Source organism: Capsicum annuum, chromosome 12 (genome assembly GCF_002878395.1).
Source record: "Capsicum annuum cultivar UCD-10X-F1 chromosome 12, UCD10Xv1.1, whole genome shotgun sequence".
NCBI lineage: Eukaryota > Viridiplantae > Streptophyta > Magnoliopsida > Solanales > Solanaceae > Capsicum > Capsicum annuum.
In genome coordinates, this window is record NC_061122.1 from 152796383 (window position 1) to 152813235 (window position 16853).

Here is a 16853-nt window from a genome sequence, read left to right on the forward strand (position 1 = left end):
TTGATTGATGGCATTCTTAAGGGTAAGGCATTATGTTTGGGTTTTGAGACATAGATGCAAGGGAAGTTTAAGTACCCCGTGAAATAAATTTCATGAATTCAAGGAAAGTCTGAGTACCTGTGGCATTGTAAATTATAGATTTGGGGTCATATTGTTGACCATTGGCAAATTCTGAGTAGCTATATGGTTGGTTTTCCCATTTTCTCTTTTTGTAACTCTACAAATGTTTGACCTTTCAATAGTAATAGATAGTCCGATTTTGTCTCTAATGGAATGAGAAATTGAGCCTCCTTGGCTATTATTACATACCATGTGTGGTGAGTAAATTGTCTTCATCTCTTGTATACTTGTGTTATCTAGAACTAGCCCCATTAGTCTTTCAAATCTAATTTTTGTACTATTTTGTTGTAGAAATGATCTTAGGCTATATTTATGATTTTTGAAACCACTTTATCCTAAAAAGCCTATCCATGAATGAGAGTAATACATTGTTACCCACTTTGAGCCTTTGGACTTTTCTTTGGCACACCCATAAAACTTGTGAACCCTTCTTTATCCCTTTTTTTAACCATACCCTCCTTGAACTTGAAAATGCGACTTGAGGCTAAAAGCCTAAGTTGGGGGTTGTGAAGATTGAAGGAAGTAAGTTTGGGGTCATGAAGTTTTTAGTGAAATGCATAAGTACCCAAGAGTTGAAAACAAATGAATAGAAAAAAGAAAAGATTAAGAAAAGGAAAGAATAGCATGAAAATTGCAAGAAAAATAACTAGAAGAAATGGGTGAACAAAAGAGGCAAAAAGTATGCATATGAAAATAGAAAAGATCATAGAGGAGTGACCCATAGTCTAAAAGGTCAATTAAATAGTGTGATGTAGACGTTTCAAGGACGGGTGTAGCCATGTTGTGCCCAATGATATCCTACCCTAACCAAAACCTACGTTACAAGATCAAAATTTACTATGAGATCTTCAACCCTTTACTTCATTTTTAGTGAAAATTGAAAATAGGGGCAAGCCTATCGTATGACACTTGTTAACATAGAGAATTCTTATGAGGGAGAGAGTTTTTCCCCTAAAATTCCTAGTGGCATACTTGGTAGCTTGGTTTGTGGAATTTTCTTTCTTTTGAGGAGGCATGCGAATGAGTTGTGAAGGGTAATTTTATCACCTTCCGAGAAATGAGGCAAATGGAGTATAGCCTAATTTTGGTCAAAAGTGAGTCACTTCTATGTTGACAGGTGTAATGAAAAATGCCTAGAAAATATGTAACGAGCTACTTGTGGTAGTGACTAAGATGAAGTCACTGTGAGCTTTTTGGCATAAATTTTGGGTATAGATAATTATTATCTCATGGTAAGAGGTAGTGTTTCTTGTGGACCAAAAAAATCTATAAGTTGGGGGTATTGATGAGTGATGATTTTACCACTCATTTTGTAATACCCCAAAGATTTCTAGAAAATTTCATCCCAAGAATGCCTAGTATTAGATTCTAAAGTGAATGATAATTATTACATTAGGAATTTTCAAGATTTTTAGATTTTTTTCATATGGAAAATTCAATAAGCTTTCCATCGATATAAGATTCGCTCAAATCCGATAATCGGGTCAGAAGTTACGAATATTTCAAGTTCCTGTCGTAAAACAGTGCCATATTAGTCAGTGGCGCACCGCGCCATAAGAGGAAATGGCATTTGGCAATTTCCAGTACGTTTCCGTGATTGTGGCGCATCGCGCCAGCACTCAAATTTAGAAGTGTCCTTTTTCCAGTGTCTTAGCGCGATTTCCCCTGCGTCGCGCCAAAGTTCCAAGTCATAAAAGAAGGGGCAACACAATGGCTCCGCATCGCGCCATCCTCAGTTTCCCAATTACCAAATTTTAGTGATACGGCGCGACAGCGCCGCATCGCGCCAGGGGTTCAATTCGGGAAATTTTTATTGAAATTACAAGACGCATCCAAGGTTAAAAGGGTCAATTTTACACAACTATTTAAGCCATTTAACACTTGATTCAGCCACTTTTCACCCAAAAAACACTCTTCTCTCAAGTTTCTCTCAAGAACAATCTAGGGTTTCTATTAGGGATTCAAATTCAAGAAGGTTTCACCATCAATCCTCATGAAATCACAAACTAAGGTATGCATAGTGTTCATTCATGGACTCCTTTCGTCCATGAAGCCCAAGAATCTCTTTTCTAAGTTTAAGTTTATGGATTTCTTTATAAATATCATGTTGGGTTAGTTTTGTTTATGTTGAGAATGATTAATTGAATTTAAATCCATGTTGAGTGATCAATTTTATGTGGAATTAATTTGTATAGATGTATATTCATGTGAACAAATGAATAAACCCTAGGTTGATGATATCAGAGATGAATCATGATGATTAATTATTGTATAATGTTTTCTACATGTGCTATGCCTACTATATATTTGATTTAATGCCTAGATAAAGGAGCAATGCCCAACAAGTATGATATCATGAAATCCCCATGTATGTAAAAGTTATGCCTATCACATGTTTTGATGGAATGATTCTATAAATGTATTATGGATTATGATATTAGTTATATGTTCAAGTAAGTTATGCTTGGTCAGTTTCCTTCCATCGAGTCCCGGGGGTACTTGTACCTAAAACATTAGTTGTGTGCTTAGAGCCATGCCATGATCCATAGACTTTAGACAGTCTTATGACTAAGGAAATCTCCATGATCTTATGAACTCAGTTAATTGTCTGATATCTATAGTATTCCATCAGTCAACAAAATTCAGTAACTCAGTCCATGTGCAGTTTAGTAAATCATATTCAGTGTCCATTCAAATTGGAGTAGAAATTAGCACTGAGTGAACCCAAGGATAGGGACACACACTATCAGATGAGGGTGTAATCCTTAGCGGTCATCCTTGCATTCCAGAACTATATAGCCAGCATAGGTTAAGATATCAACACTGTCGATAAGGGTTGATGAGGTTGATAAGCACTGTCAGATAAGGGCCCCACTATTCTAATACAAGGGACACTATCAGATGAGGGTCACCCATAGCTTGTCCTTATCAGTGGTGCGGTATTGACACCCTTCCTATTGGGGTTACAGATTAGACCCCAACTCAGCCGTAATGGTGTATCAGGGGCATGTCGATTAGATAACTACTACCCATAGTTTCATGCAACAGAATCAGGACTGTCAGATAAAGTCAACTTAGATACAGTACAGAACTCAGATAGTTCCATAAGATTTAGGACTATTAGGTATAGTCAACTCAGATTTAGTATGAAACTTAGATAGTTTCATCAGATGCAGGACTATCAGATATGGTCACTCATGTTATCAGTTATATTCAGATTTAGTAATCATGTTATCACAGTATTAGTGTCAGTTGTTATGTCTCATGTATGTATTTTCACACTCATGATAGTTAGTCAATTATTATCATTGTTCATGCATATGAACCCCATGCATTCAGCCTACCTCACATGCATACCAGTACATTCCAAGTACTGATGCATTTGCGCTATGGTATCTTATACCATAGCTTCAGAGGCACGAGCTCTAGATCCGCAGTAGATTCTAATTTCTACAGTCAGAGTTAGAAGTGAGTCCTCATTATTCGAGACCATGATTATTCCTAATTATCTTATTAATTAGTTTATTAGTTGAAGTTAGTTGGGGACATGTCCTATCAGCTCCTTACTCAGACAGTTCAGTCAGTTAGAGACTTTTTAGACTAATGTTTCAGAATTCAATATTTTTAATTTTGTTTTAGGAATTCTATTACCCCACACAGATGTTATATCATTCATATTATGTTCAGTATTGAACCTTATGGCCTTTCAGTATATATTTTTGCATTATGATGTCATATTATGCAGTGTACAGGTACAAATATCAGTCATGGGTTAGCTTGTGGTCCTTCAGGGTCATGAGCATTGTGTAGCATTCCAGTTTAGTAAATTGGGGTGTTACACATTTGCAATCAACGTTCGTGCACATTACCGTTATTTGAATAAATAAATGAGAGACAATTGTGATTGAATGCACTAATCTGTATTTTGTAGGCACATAGTTGATGAAATAAAAATATACAGATTTGAGTGTAAAAGTGATCAATAAAGGCAAAAAAGTACAACTGGAGACCTGGAATAGAAATGGCCTCAATAACCTCATACCGCGACCGCAGTCAGTCAAGAAGGTCAACCTACCACAGTCACATGAGCTGATTATGGTCACGGTAGCCATTGTTGTGGCCAATACTATGTGATCACGGAACAACATAAAAGAGCAGCCCAAGGGCAAAAATGTTAATTCATGTGGATGATCCCAACTTTGACAAAAAAAGACTTAAACCCTATTATTGGATATATTCCATCTTTCCTAATTTTGAACATTGTTCTATGGTCTGTTGCCTCCATTCTTGGAGAAGAAAATATTGTATAAATTTGGGTAAAGAATATTTTAGAGTCAATTCCAAGTGTAGAATTAGTGAACTCCCATTGAAGATTTGTTGGATCTCACTGAAGAAAAATTCACTTAAGTTTTCTAAAATAAAATCAATGGAGTTATTAGGTAAAATCTTTACTTATATCTTTTGAGTAGCTAGTTTTTCCTCTTGTGATTATGCCAGAATAGGGTGAAAATATGTGTGAAATGTGACTTATTTGTGCATTTGCTAGTTTGTGATATTGGATTCTATTATTGCTTGAGTAACTGGGTTGGGACTTATGGGTGAAAACCCCAATTACCCAAATGGGTTAGACGGATGAAGATCCCAAAGACTTAAAAGCTCAAACATTCCATAAAAGCAGGGTTTGGGTGAACTTTATGAACTCACATCATCCTTGAAATGGAGGTGTGGGAACCAAGGAAATAGTATACAATTTATAAGCAAGTTTAAGTAATTTTTCCTTATCTTCGACATAAGGGTGATGTGAGGTTGACTATACTTTAGGTACCATCCTAGAAATAGGGGTGTTTAATTGACTTATTAGGTGGTTTTGATTAAATCACTCATTATGTACTCGAAAGGGTCAATGAGTGACACCCTTCGGGTTTTATTGACAAACTATGCTCAAGGATTCCTAACCTAGCCTTCTACATCACCAACACTTAGAATTTACATCAAGTTATCTGATGTGTGAAGTAATGCTAACATATTTGAGGCTTTTAACTAGAAATAATTGTAAATTCTTAAGAAACTTTTGTCTTTTTTGATTGCTTTCTCCTTGATAATGCAGGAAAGTCAAGATGCAAGAAAATCAAAGACAATAGGAGCAAAAAATGTGAATTTGGAACAAGTGGCCATGAAAATGTAGTTGATGACTTATGTGATAAGCTATCAAATTTGTGATAAGATATCAGAGTCATTGTCAGCTATAGACAGTGTGAGAAAATTAGAGCAGAAGCATGACGATATCTCTGATAAGTCATCACAATTATGATAAGCCGTCGAGAATGCCGTCAGCCTAAGGCAGTGCATTATATTTAAAGTAAAGAAGTGACGACATTGTCTGATGTGTCATCAAAGTCCTGATAAGTCATCAGGATTACCGTCAGCCTTAGGCAGTGTTTAGAAGCTGAGTTGAAGAAGTGACGATATTTTGTAATAAGTCATAATATCTTTGATAAGTCGCCAGACTCGTCGTCAGCTGAAGACAACAACATATCAAATACAGAGAGGAGTTGACGATATATCTGATAAGACGTCAACCCCCTAATAAGTCATAACATATTGTCGTCACCTGTGCGAGAAAAATCTGTATGTTATGATTTGATTCATAATTTAGCTCCTGGTATTTAAGGGAAAGTTTTTAGGTTTTATTGGAGGAGGACATTCATCTTGAACATCACGACATTAATCAGTTTTCTCTCTAGTTTTAAAAGGCTTAGCATCTGGAACTTATTCCAAAGACTAAATTACTTCTCTTTGGTCTCTAAACTTAGATTTTAATTTTCAATCCTTTGATTTAGTTGTGGGATATTCTTCTTTAATTTGGGAAGAGAATCAATTTCTGACTACATCTTTTGTAAGTTAATCACTTTGAATTATGAATTTAGTTATTGTCATCGCTTTCTCTTTTATGTGGAACTAGAACCCACAACTAGGGTTATGGAATCTATGATTATTCCTTCATGGATTTAATAGTTGTTTAGGGTTTGAGTAATTGTGGGAACATTCCATTGTAATGATTGTTTTCTATTGGTTGCAAACAATTGATCTAGCCTTATGTTTGTTAGCTCGAACTGAGAAATAAACTAAAGGTAGTGAATTATCAACGAGGATTTGGGAAGCTTAATTTTATATCTAATGATTAATATTGTAACAAGATTAATCAACTCGAGATAAAATCAATGTGAATAGAAGGTTTTCCTAAGTTAGAGAAAATTAGGGAGCACAACATCTTGGTAGGTTGAGAAATACTTGGACGGACTGTCAATACTGATAATTTGGTGTTTCCCACAAGTCATGAGATTCCAGTATTACAACTATTATTCAATAAGGGGCTAATAATCATAGTGATCATAACCCTTGTTTCTCCCTATCATTGATTTGAACCATTGAAATTTTAGCTTTGAGTTCTGAAGCAAGTCGAAACTTTTATCAACCATTAACAACCCCCCATTTTATCTTTTTGTATCATTTTTTTAAAGTTTACTTGTACCTATTATTTCAAATTAGTTTAATCGCCACTCACATTGTTCCTAGTGGATATGACCCCGACTCCAAAGTTGGGTAATTATATTGATGACAACCACCTTGCACTAAAATAACGTGTAAGTTGAACATTATAAAAAATGGCGCCATTGTCAGGGAACAATTTGGCGTATTGAGTTGGTTTGGAATTTTAGCCTACTTTCTTGAATTCAAACATGTAAATATTTATTTCTAGTTTTCATTTTCAGGTAGATTTTTATTTTAATTTACTTATTACTATGGAATCGTGTAATGAACATGATATTGGTGGTTAGAATTCTTAACTTGATGATCCATGTCCATATTGTGATGGACTTCAATTTTGGAAAGATTGTAGATATGCTCCCTGGAGAGAGATGTGTGCAGCATCTCCATCCTACTGGGAGAATGATTGTTCATTATGTGGTGGTCAAGATTGATATTAGAGTGATTGCTCAAATGCCCCTCCCCTCAATGTGCTAACCTAAATTCTAGTTCTTCTTATGATTTTGATAGGTCTTATGGTCAATAACAGGAAGAACGAAACACCAGAATGAGTCATATTGAAGCTATGTTTCAATAAATTTTGGATAGCCAGGAAGAAATACTTTAAGACATAAGGGAATAGAAAGAGGAAAGAAAAAGTATAGAGAAGATGGATAGAGAGGTCAATCATTCAAAGAACTTTTCAATATTATATTTAGATGATATCTTGTCTGTGGAATCATTTAAAATAATTGAAGAGTGTGAAGATGAGGAGCAAGAACCCTATATTGATGTTGAGCTTGATGTTGAGCAACCCTCAGTGTTTTCCCAACCAACCGAACTAACTATGAGAGATGATGCCAAGATTGAGGACATAGTGCTAGAGGCAAAATAAGAAATCAAGAAAATCTCTAATAAAGGCTCTTTCCTAGTTCGAAGTGATGATGTTGAGAAGGTGAATAAAAGGTTAGTGTGTTGTAGATAGTGTAAATTTTGAAGTAGGATTTATTGGGCCTCATTCAAAGCTTTTCTCTACATTATGCTTAGATGACATCTTGTCTACGGAATTATTTAAAATAGTAGAAGAGTGTGAAGATGTGGAACAAGAATCCTATATTATTGATTTTGCATTAGATAAGCAATATAAAAACAAACCTCACTTTAAGGCTGAGTGGTTTACCACGCTCAATCCATTACTCAACTTCTTAATTTTTGTACTACCCCCTGTGAGTAAGGCAAGAAGATGGACTCTAATCTGGGGTGAAATTTATATCCTCAAGGTGGAGAGATAAAGGATTAAGCACTTTCAAGATATCTTGATGAATTCTGAGTAGTCAAGATAACCTCGTCGTGCCGCGATATTAAATCAGGTAGTGCTTGGGAGGCAACCAAAGGTATTTTGTTGTTTGTATTCATATTATTTGATTGAGATTAGATCTTCGCACCCATGATACCACAGGTATGTTTCTAACTCTTATGTTTAGGTTTGATATATTGGGGATATTACATGATTTTAAGTTGAGGGTGGGGCTACTTTTGGTTATTGATGTCCTCTTGGGGTTTTTGTTGCCATGCCTCTTTTTGACGAAGTCTTGTTCCTAGTAGAACTGGCATGTTTAGGCGTATTGTGTTTGTTTTGTGATGTGTTGTGGTTAACTAGGGGAAAAATAAGTATCTAGGACAGTTGACATATTTTTGTTGATTTATCTTAGAATAATAATTACCTCTCCAATTGTCTATTTGGTAACTGTGTGATGTGCATCTATATGTGACTACTGTGAATCTTCCTATGGCATTAGTACTAGGGACATGATAATCACTGCAAATAATTGCATGAAACAAATAGGTAGAAGCTTGTGATGTACCTTTGTGCCATGTGTGAGAGAGATACTACCTAGTTTCCGTTGTGTTTTAAATCTAGATCTTGGTCAATTGTTCTTACCTTTGTTGTAGGATAGCATTAGGAAAGGATCATAGGCCATTGTTGATATTAGTCCACTTTTAGCCTAAATGACCTTCCATGTGTGAATAATATCCCTTGATCCAGGCTTTAAGCCTGAATGCCTATTCTTTTTATTATACCTATCACCTTTCCATTTGTATCACAATGAACCTATTTTGGCCCTGGTCCTCCTTGGACATTGTACACTTTGACTTAGGCAAATAGCCTAAGTTAAGGGTGGCAATCATAGGGGTGCGTGATGTAAAGTGAGTATGAAGAAGGGTAATTAAAAAAAATATGCAAGGCTGGGTGTGGTAGAATAAAATGATAAAAGAAAAGTTGTGAAAAACAAAAAATGAATAAATAAAAACTACACTCATTTTGAATGTGCTTTAATCAAGAAAGAGAGAAATTAGGTAAAGGTAAATAAGTGAGACCCCAAAAGTTAGTGTAGTGCCAAGGAGGCTTAGTCACCATAAAATATAATTGAGTATCATACCATCCCTTAGCCTATGTTACAAGCCAAAGAAAAGGACCAGTGATCCTAGCTTAACAATCTGAAAGCTTCGGTAATAAAAATAAGGGCAAGTTTTTGGTATTTGGCAAACATTAACTGGAACTTCTTTTTGAGAGTGAGTGTCTCTTGACCATCCCCACAGTGAAATTCTTGAGTTCACACATGAGTGAGGAAGGACTTATTTGTTGAAATGGCACATTGGTTATGTTGCTAGTTGCTGACTTGTTTGGGTAGTGTAATATTGGTACATGCATGATTATTGTTGCTAAGTTGATGCCATAGCTTGATTCCTTTGTGTTGCATTGTTGCTTTTCAGTAATACACACAGTTGAGTTTGAAATGATTGACCTTGGAGATTGTACATAGGTTTTTAGCTAAAATGAAAGATTGACTGCCAAGTGTGCTTTGTATCCTCTTAGTTATGTTTAAGCTTAAGAACAAGCAATTGCTTTAAGTTGAGGGTGTTGATGTGTGAGCTAATGCTAACATATTTGAGGCTTTTAACTAGAAATAATTGTAAAGTCTTAAGCAACTTTTTTCGTCTTTGATTGCTTTCTCTTTGATAATGTAGGAAAGTCAAGATGTAAGAAAACAAAAGATAATAAAAACAAAAGACATGAATTTAGAACAAGTGGCCATGAAAGTGTAGTTGACGACTTGTCTGATAGGTTGTCAAATTTGTGATAAGTTATCAGAGTCATCATCAGTGTAGATAGTGTAAGGAAGTTAGAGTAGAAGTGTGACGACATCTCTGATATGTCATCACAATTCTAATAGCCATTGAGAATGCCGTTAGCCTAAGGCAGTACATGAGATTTGATGTAAATAAGTGACGACATTGTCTGATATTTCGTCAAAGTCCGAATAAGTCATCAAGATTACCATCAGCCCTAGATAATATTCAGAAGCTGAGTTGAAGAAGTGATGACATTCCGTGATAACTCATCAGATTTTTGATAAGCTGTCAGACTCGTCGTTAGCTGAAGACATAAACATATCAAATACAGAGAGGAGTTGATGACATGTCTGATTAGCCATCAACTCCCTGATAAGTCATAACATGTTATCATTACCTGTGCAAGAAAAAGCTATATGCTGTGATTTGATTCCTAATTTATCTCCTGGTATTTAAGGGAAAGTTTTTAGGTTTTATTGGAGGCAGACATTCATCTTAAAATTCACGACATTAGTCTATTTTCTCTCTAGTTTTAAAGGTCTTAATATCTGGAACTTATTCCAAAGACTATTTTACTTCTCTTTGGTCTCTAAACTTGGATTTCAATTTTCAATTTTTTGTTTTAGTTGTGGGATATTCTTCTTGAATTTCGGAAGAGAATTAATTTCTAACTATGTTTTTTGTAAGTTTAATCACTTTGAATTATGAATTTAGTTATTGTTATCGCTTTCTCTTTTATGTGAAACTAAAGCCCACAACTAGGGTTATGGGATCTATGATTATTACTTCATGGATTTAATAGTTGGTTAGGGTTTGAGTGATTGTGGGACATCTTGATAATTCCATTTTAATGGTTGTTTTCTATTGGTTGCAAACAATAGAACTAACCTTATGTTTGTTTGCTCGAAATGAGAAATAAACTAAAGGTAGTGAATTATCAACAAGGATTTGGGAAGGTTAATTTTTTATCTAATGATTAATGCTGTAACAAGATTAATCAACTCGAGATAAAATCAATGTGAATAGAAGGTTTTCCTAAGTTTGAGAGAATTAGAGAGCACAACATCTATGTAGGTTGAGAAACACTTAGATGGACTGTCGATACTGATAATTTGGTGTTTCCCACAAGTCATGAGAAATCATTTCTACAACTATTATTCATTAAGGGGTTAATAATCATAGTGATCATAACCCTAGTTTCCCTCTATCATTGATTTGGACCATTGAAGTTTTAGCTTTGAGTTCTGAAACAAGTCGAAACTTTTATCAACTATTAAAAACCCCTCATTTGATCTTTTTGTATCATTTGTTTGAAGTTAACTTGTAGCTACAGTTTCAAATCAGTTTAATCGCCACTCACATTATTCCTCGTGGATTCGAACCCGACTCCAAAGTTGGGTAATTATATTGATGACAATCGCCTTGCTCTAAATTGATGTATAAGTTGAGCATTATCAAAAATGGTGCCATTGCCAGAGAACAATTTTGCGTATTGAGTTGTTTGGAATTTTAACCAACTAGCTTGAATTCAAACTTGTAAATATTTGTTTTTAGTTTTCTATTATTAGGTATATTTTTATTTTAGTTTACTTATTACTTTGGCATCGTGTAATGAACATAAGTTTGGTGATTGGAAATCTTATCTTGATGATTCATGTGCATATTGTGTGGACCTCTCTTTTTGCAAGATTGTAGATATACTCCCTGGAGAGAGATTTATACACCATCTCCATCCTATTAGGATGATTGTTCTTTATGTGGTGGTCAAGATGGACATTGGAGTATTTCTCAAATGCCCACTCTCCCCGTTGTGCTAACACAAATTCTAGTTCTTCTTATTATTTTGATACATCTTATGGTCAAGAATAGGAAGAACGAAGCACTAGAATAAGTTGTATGAATCTATGTTTCAACAAATTTTGGATAGCCCGGAAGAAATACTTCAAGACATGAGGGAATGGAAAGAGGAAAAAAAAGGATAGAGGAGATGGATATATAGGTCAATCATTCAAATCACTTTTCAACATTATCTTTAGATGATATCTTGTTTGTGGAATCATTTAAAATAATGGAAGAGTGTAAAGATAAGGAGCAAGAACCCTATATTGATGTTGAGCTTGAAGTTGAGCAACCCTCAGTGATTTCCCAACCAACCCAACCAACCATCAGAGATGATGCCAAGATTGAGGACATGGTGCTAGAGGCAAAAGAAGAAGCCAAGAAAATCTCTAATAAAGACTCTAGCCTAATTCGTAGTGATGATGTCGAGAAGGTGAATAAAGGTGAGTGTGTAGTAGATAGTGTAAATTTTAAAGTAGGATTTATTGGGCCTTATTCAAAGCACTTTTCTACATTATATTTAGATGATATCTTGTCTGTGGAATCATTTAAAATAGTAGAAGAGTGAAGATGAGGAACAACACACCTATATTCTTGATTTTACATTAGACAAACAACATAAAAACATACTTCACTTTAAAGCCGAGTGGTTTACCATGCTCAATCCATTGCTCGACTTCTTAATTTTTGTACCACCCCCTATGACCGAGGTAAGAAGATGGACTCTAAGTTGGGGACAAAATTCATATCCTCAAGGTGGAGAGATAAAAGCTAAAGAACTTTCAAGGTATCTTGATGAATTCTGTGTAGTCGAGATAGCCTAGTCGTGCTGCGACATTAAATCAGGTGCTTCTTTGGGGGTAACCCAAGGTATTTTGTTGTTTGTATTCGTATTATGTTATTGACATTAGATCTTTGCACCCATGGTTCCACAGGTATGTTTCTAACTCTCTTGTTTTGGTTTGATGCATTGGGGATATTGCATGATTTTAAGTTGAAGGTGAGGCTACTTGTGGGTGTTGATGTCCTCTTGGGGTTTTTGTTGTTGTGCCTCTTTTTGTCGGAGTCTTGTTCCTAGTAGAGACGACATATTTTGGTGTATTATGTTTGCTTTGTGATGTGTTGTGGTTAACTGGGGGAAAGAATAAGTATCTAGGACCGTTGACATATTTTTGTTGATTTATCTTGGAATGATAAATATCTTTCTAATTGTCTATCTGGTAACTGTGTGATGTGCATCTATATGTGACTACTATGAATCTTTTTATGGCATTAGTACTAGGGACAGGATAATCACTTTAAATAATGGCATGAATCGAATGGGTAGTAGCTTGTGATGTACCTTTATGCCATGTGTGTGTGAGCTACTACCTAGTTCCCGTTGTGTGTTAAATCCAAAGTTTACATGATTGGTCTTACCTTTATTGTAGGATAACGGTTAGGAAAGGATCAATGTCCATTGTTGATATTAGTCCACTTTTAGCCTAAATGAATTTCCATACGTGGCTAATATCCCTTGATCCTAATTTAGAGGCTGAATGCCTATTATTTTTATTAAACCTATCGCCTTCCCATTTGTATCACAATGAACTTGTTTTGGCCCTAGTCCTCCTTGGATATGGTGTACTTTGACTTGGGAAAATATCTTAAGTTGAGGGTGGCTATCATAGGGGTGCGTGATGCAAAGTGAGTGTGAAGAAGGGTAATAAAAAAATATGCAAGGCTGGGTGTGGTAGAGAAAGATTGAGAAAAGAAAAATTGTGAAAAAAAGAAAATGAATGAATAAAAACTACACCCAGCTTGAATGTGCTTTAATCATCAAAAAGAAAAAATTGGTAAAGGTAAATAAGTGAGACCCCAAAAGTTAGTGTAGTGACAAGGAGGCTTAGTCACCTTAAATATCATTGAGTATCATACTAGCCCTTAGCTTACGTTACAAGCCGAAGAAAAAGACCTATAGTGATCCTAGCTTAACTATCTGAAAGCTTCGATGATGAAAATAAGGGCAAGCTTATGGTATTTGGCATACATTGACTGGAACTTCTTTCTGAGAGTGAGTGTCTCTTAACCATCCCCGCATTGACATACTTGAGTGCACATATAAGTGAGGAGGGACTTGTTTGTAGTAAGGGCACACTGGTTATGTTGCTAGTTGCTAACTTGTTTGGGTAGTGTAATATTTGTACATGCATGGTTTTTATTGCTAAGTTAATGCCATAGCTTTATTCCTTGATGTTGCATTGTTGCTTTTCCATAATATGCACAGTTGAGTTGTAGATGGTTGACCTTGGAGATGGTAAATATGTTTTGAGCTAAAATGAATGATTGACTGCTGAATGTGCTTTGTATCCTCTTAGTTATGTTTAAGTTACTTGAGGACAAGCAATTGTTTTAAGTTGAGAATGTTGATGTGTGAGCAATTGCTAACATATTTGAGGCTTTTGACTAGAAATAACTGTAAAGTCTTAAGCATCTTTTGTCATTTCTGATTGCTTTCTCTTTGATAATACAGGAAAGTCAAGATGCAAGAAAACCAAAAACAATAAGAGCAAAAGACATGAATTTTGAATAAGTGGCCATGAATGTGTAGGTCATAACTTGCCTGATAAGTCGTCAAATTTGTGATAAGTTATCAGAGTCATCATCAGCTGTAGACAGTGTGAGGAAGTTAGAGCAGAAGTGTGATGACATCTCTGATAAGTCATCACAATTTTGATAAGACATTGAGAATACCGTCAGCCTAAGGAAGTACATGAGATTTAAAGTAAAGAAGTGATGACAATGTCTGATATGTCATCTAAGTCCTGATAAGTTTTCAGGATTACCATCAGCCTTAGGCAGTTTTCAGAAGCTGAGTTGAAGAAGTGACGACATTCCGTAATAAGTTATCAGATCTTTGATAAGGCGCCAGCTCATTGTCAGTTAAAGACAGCAACATATCAAATACAGAGAGGAGTTGGCGATATATCTGATAAGCCGTCAACCCCCTAATAAGTCATAACATGTTATTGTCATCTGTGTGAGAAAAAGTTTTATGCTATGATTTGATTCATAATTTAGCTCCTGGTATTTAAGGGAAAGTTTTTAGGTTTTATTGGAGGAGGACATTCATCTTGAACTTCATGACACTAATCAGTTTTCTCTCTAGTTTTAAAGGGTTTAACATCTGGAACTTATTCCAAAGATTACTTTACTTCTCTTCGGTCTCTAAACTTAGATTTCAATATTAAATTCTTTGATTTAGTTGTGGATATTCTTCTTGAATTTGGGAAGAGAATCAATTTCTGACTACATCTTTTGTAAGTTTAATCACTTTGAATTATGAATTCAGTTATTGTTATCGCTTTCTCTTTTATATGGAACTAAAACCCAAAACTAGGGTTATCAGATTTATGATTAATCCTTCATGGATTTAATAGGTGGTTAGGGTTTGAGTGATTGTGGTAACATCTTGATAATTCTATTGTAATGATTGTTTTCTATTGGTTGCAAACATTAGATCTAGCCTTATGTTTGTTTGCTCAAACTGAGAAATAAACTAAAGGTAGTGAATTATCAACGAGGATTTGGAAGGTTAATTTTCTATCTAATGATTAATGTTGTAACAAGATTAATCGACTGGAGATAAAATCAGTGTGAATAGAAGGTTTTCCTAAGTTTGAGAGAATTAAGGAGCACAACATCTAGGTAGGTTGAGAAAAACTAATATGGACTATCGATACTGATAATTTGGTATTTCCCACAAGTCATGAGGATCCAGTAATACGACTACTATTCAATAAGGGGTTAGTAATCATAGTGATCATAACCCTAGTTTGTGTCTATCATTGATTTGAACCATTGAAATTTTAGTTTTGAGTTCTGAAGGAAGTCAAAACTTTTATCAACCATTTAAAACCCCCCATTTTATCTTTTTATATCATTTGTTTGAAGTTAACTTGTAGCTATAGTTTCAAATTAGTTTAATTACCACTCACATTGTTCCTCATAGATTCGACCCCCACTCTAAAGTTGGGTAATTATATTGACGAAGACCGCCTTGCACGAAATTGACATGTAAGTTAAGCGTTATCATTATCTCACACTTATGCATATGGTACCCCTAGGAAAACATAATCCCAAGATCTATGCCTAATTACATAGACTCTAATTATTCATGGCCCTAAATTAATACTAGAATATCCTAAAAATAAATACTATGTGTGATACCTTTCAACCCCTCTTTTTATCTTTTTGTACTATTACTTTGAATTTCGCTTGTAGTTATCATTTTAAACTAATTTAATCTTCACATACATTGTTCCATATGGATTCTACCCCGACTCTAAATTTGGCTAAATATATTGACGATAACCGTCTTGCACTTAAATTGATATGTAATTTGAGTGTTATCAATGCACAAAAATTACACTTTTTTCCTTATTGATCTTTTGTCCTGATACTTCTTCATATCTTTCCAGAGCTCTTGTAATAATTTGTAAGGTCCCCATCTCATCTTTATGCATTATGAATATATCATCTGCAAATGCTAGATGATTTACTTTTGGATTTCCCCTTGGCATTCCAAATAATATGAATTATTTCTTTTGCATCAAAGCCTTCAAACTTCTGGACAGTACCTCTGCTGCAATTATGAGTAGGTGATAGTGGATCACTTTGTTTTAGGTCCCATGTGGATTTGAAGAATCCTTTAGGTTAACTATTAAACAACATTGAATACCAGTTATTCCTTAAGAGCTTGTACGCCATATCTATTATAATTTTAGAAAATCCTAACCTTCTCTTTACTTTGGTAAGAAACAACTACTCCACCTTGTAATAAGACTTTATCATTTCTAAATCAATAACAATGTTTAGAGGTTTACCTCTTTTTCATATTTCTAAAATTATTTCCTGGACCACCAATATATTCTAAGCAATTCTTCTCCCTTGCATAAAACTAGCTTGTTCTGGTGAAATCATATGTGTGAGTAAACCCTTAATTCTCTCATGAATAATTCTTGAAAAGAGTTTATTCATAAAATTACTTAGTGACATAGGTTTCTAGTCAGAAAAGGTATTCACCACTAACCTTTTTGGTAGCAATACTAAATTAATATGAGTAATGAACCATAGGACTTCAAATCCACAAAATAGCTATCACCATTCTGTGAATTTCCTTCCCAATATCCCCCACACATCTTGGTAAGAGGTATATGTCATTACATTTAGTCCTCCTACACTATTCCTGT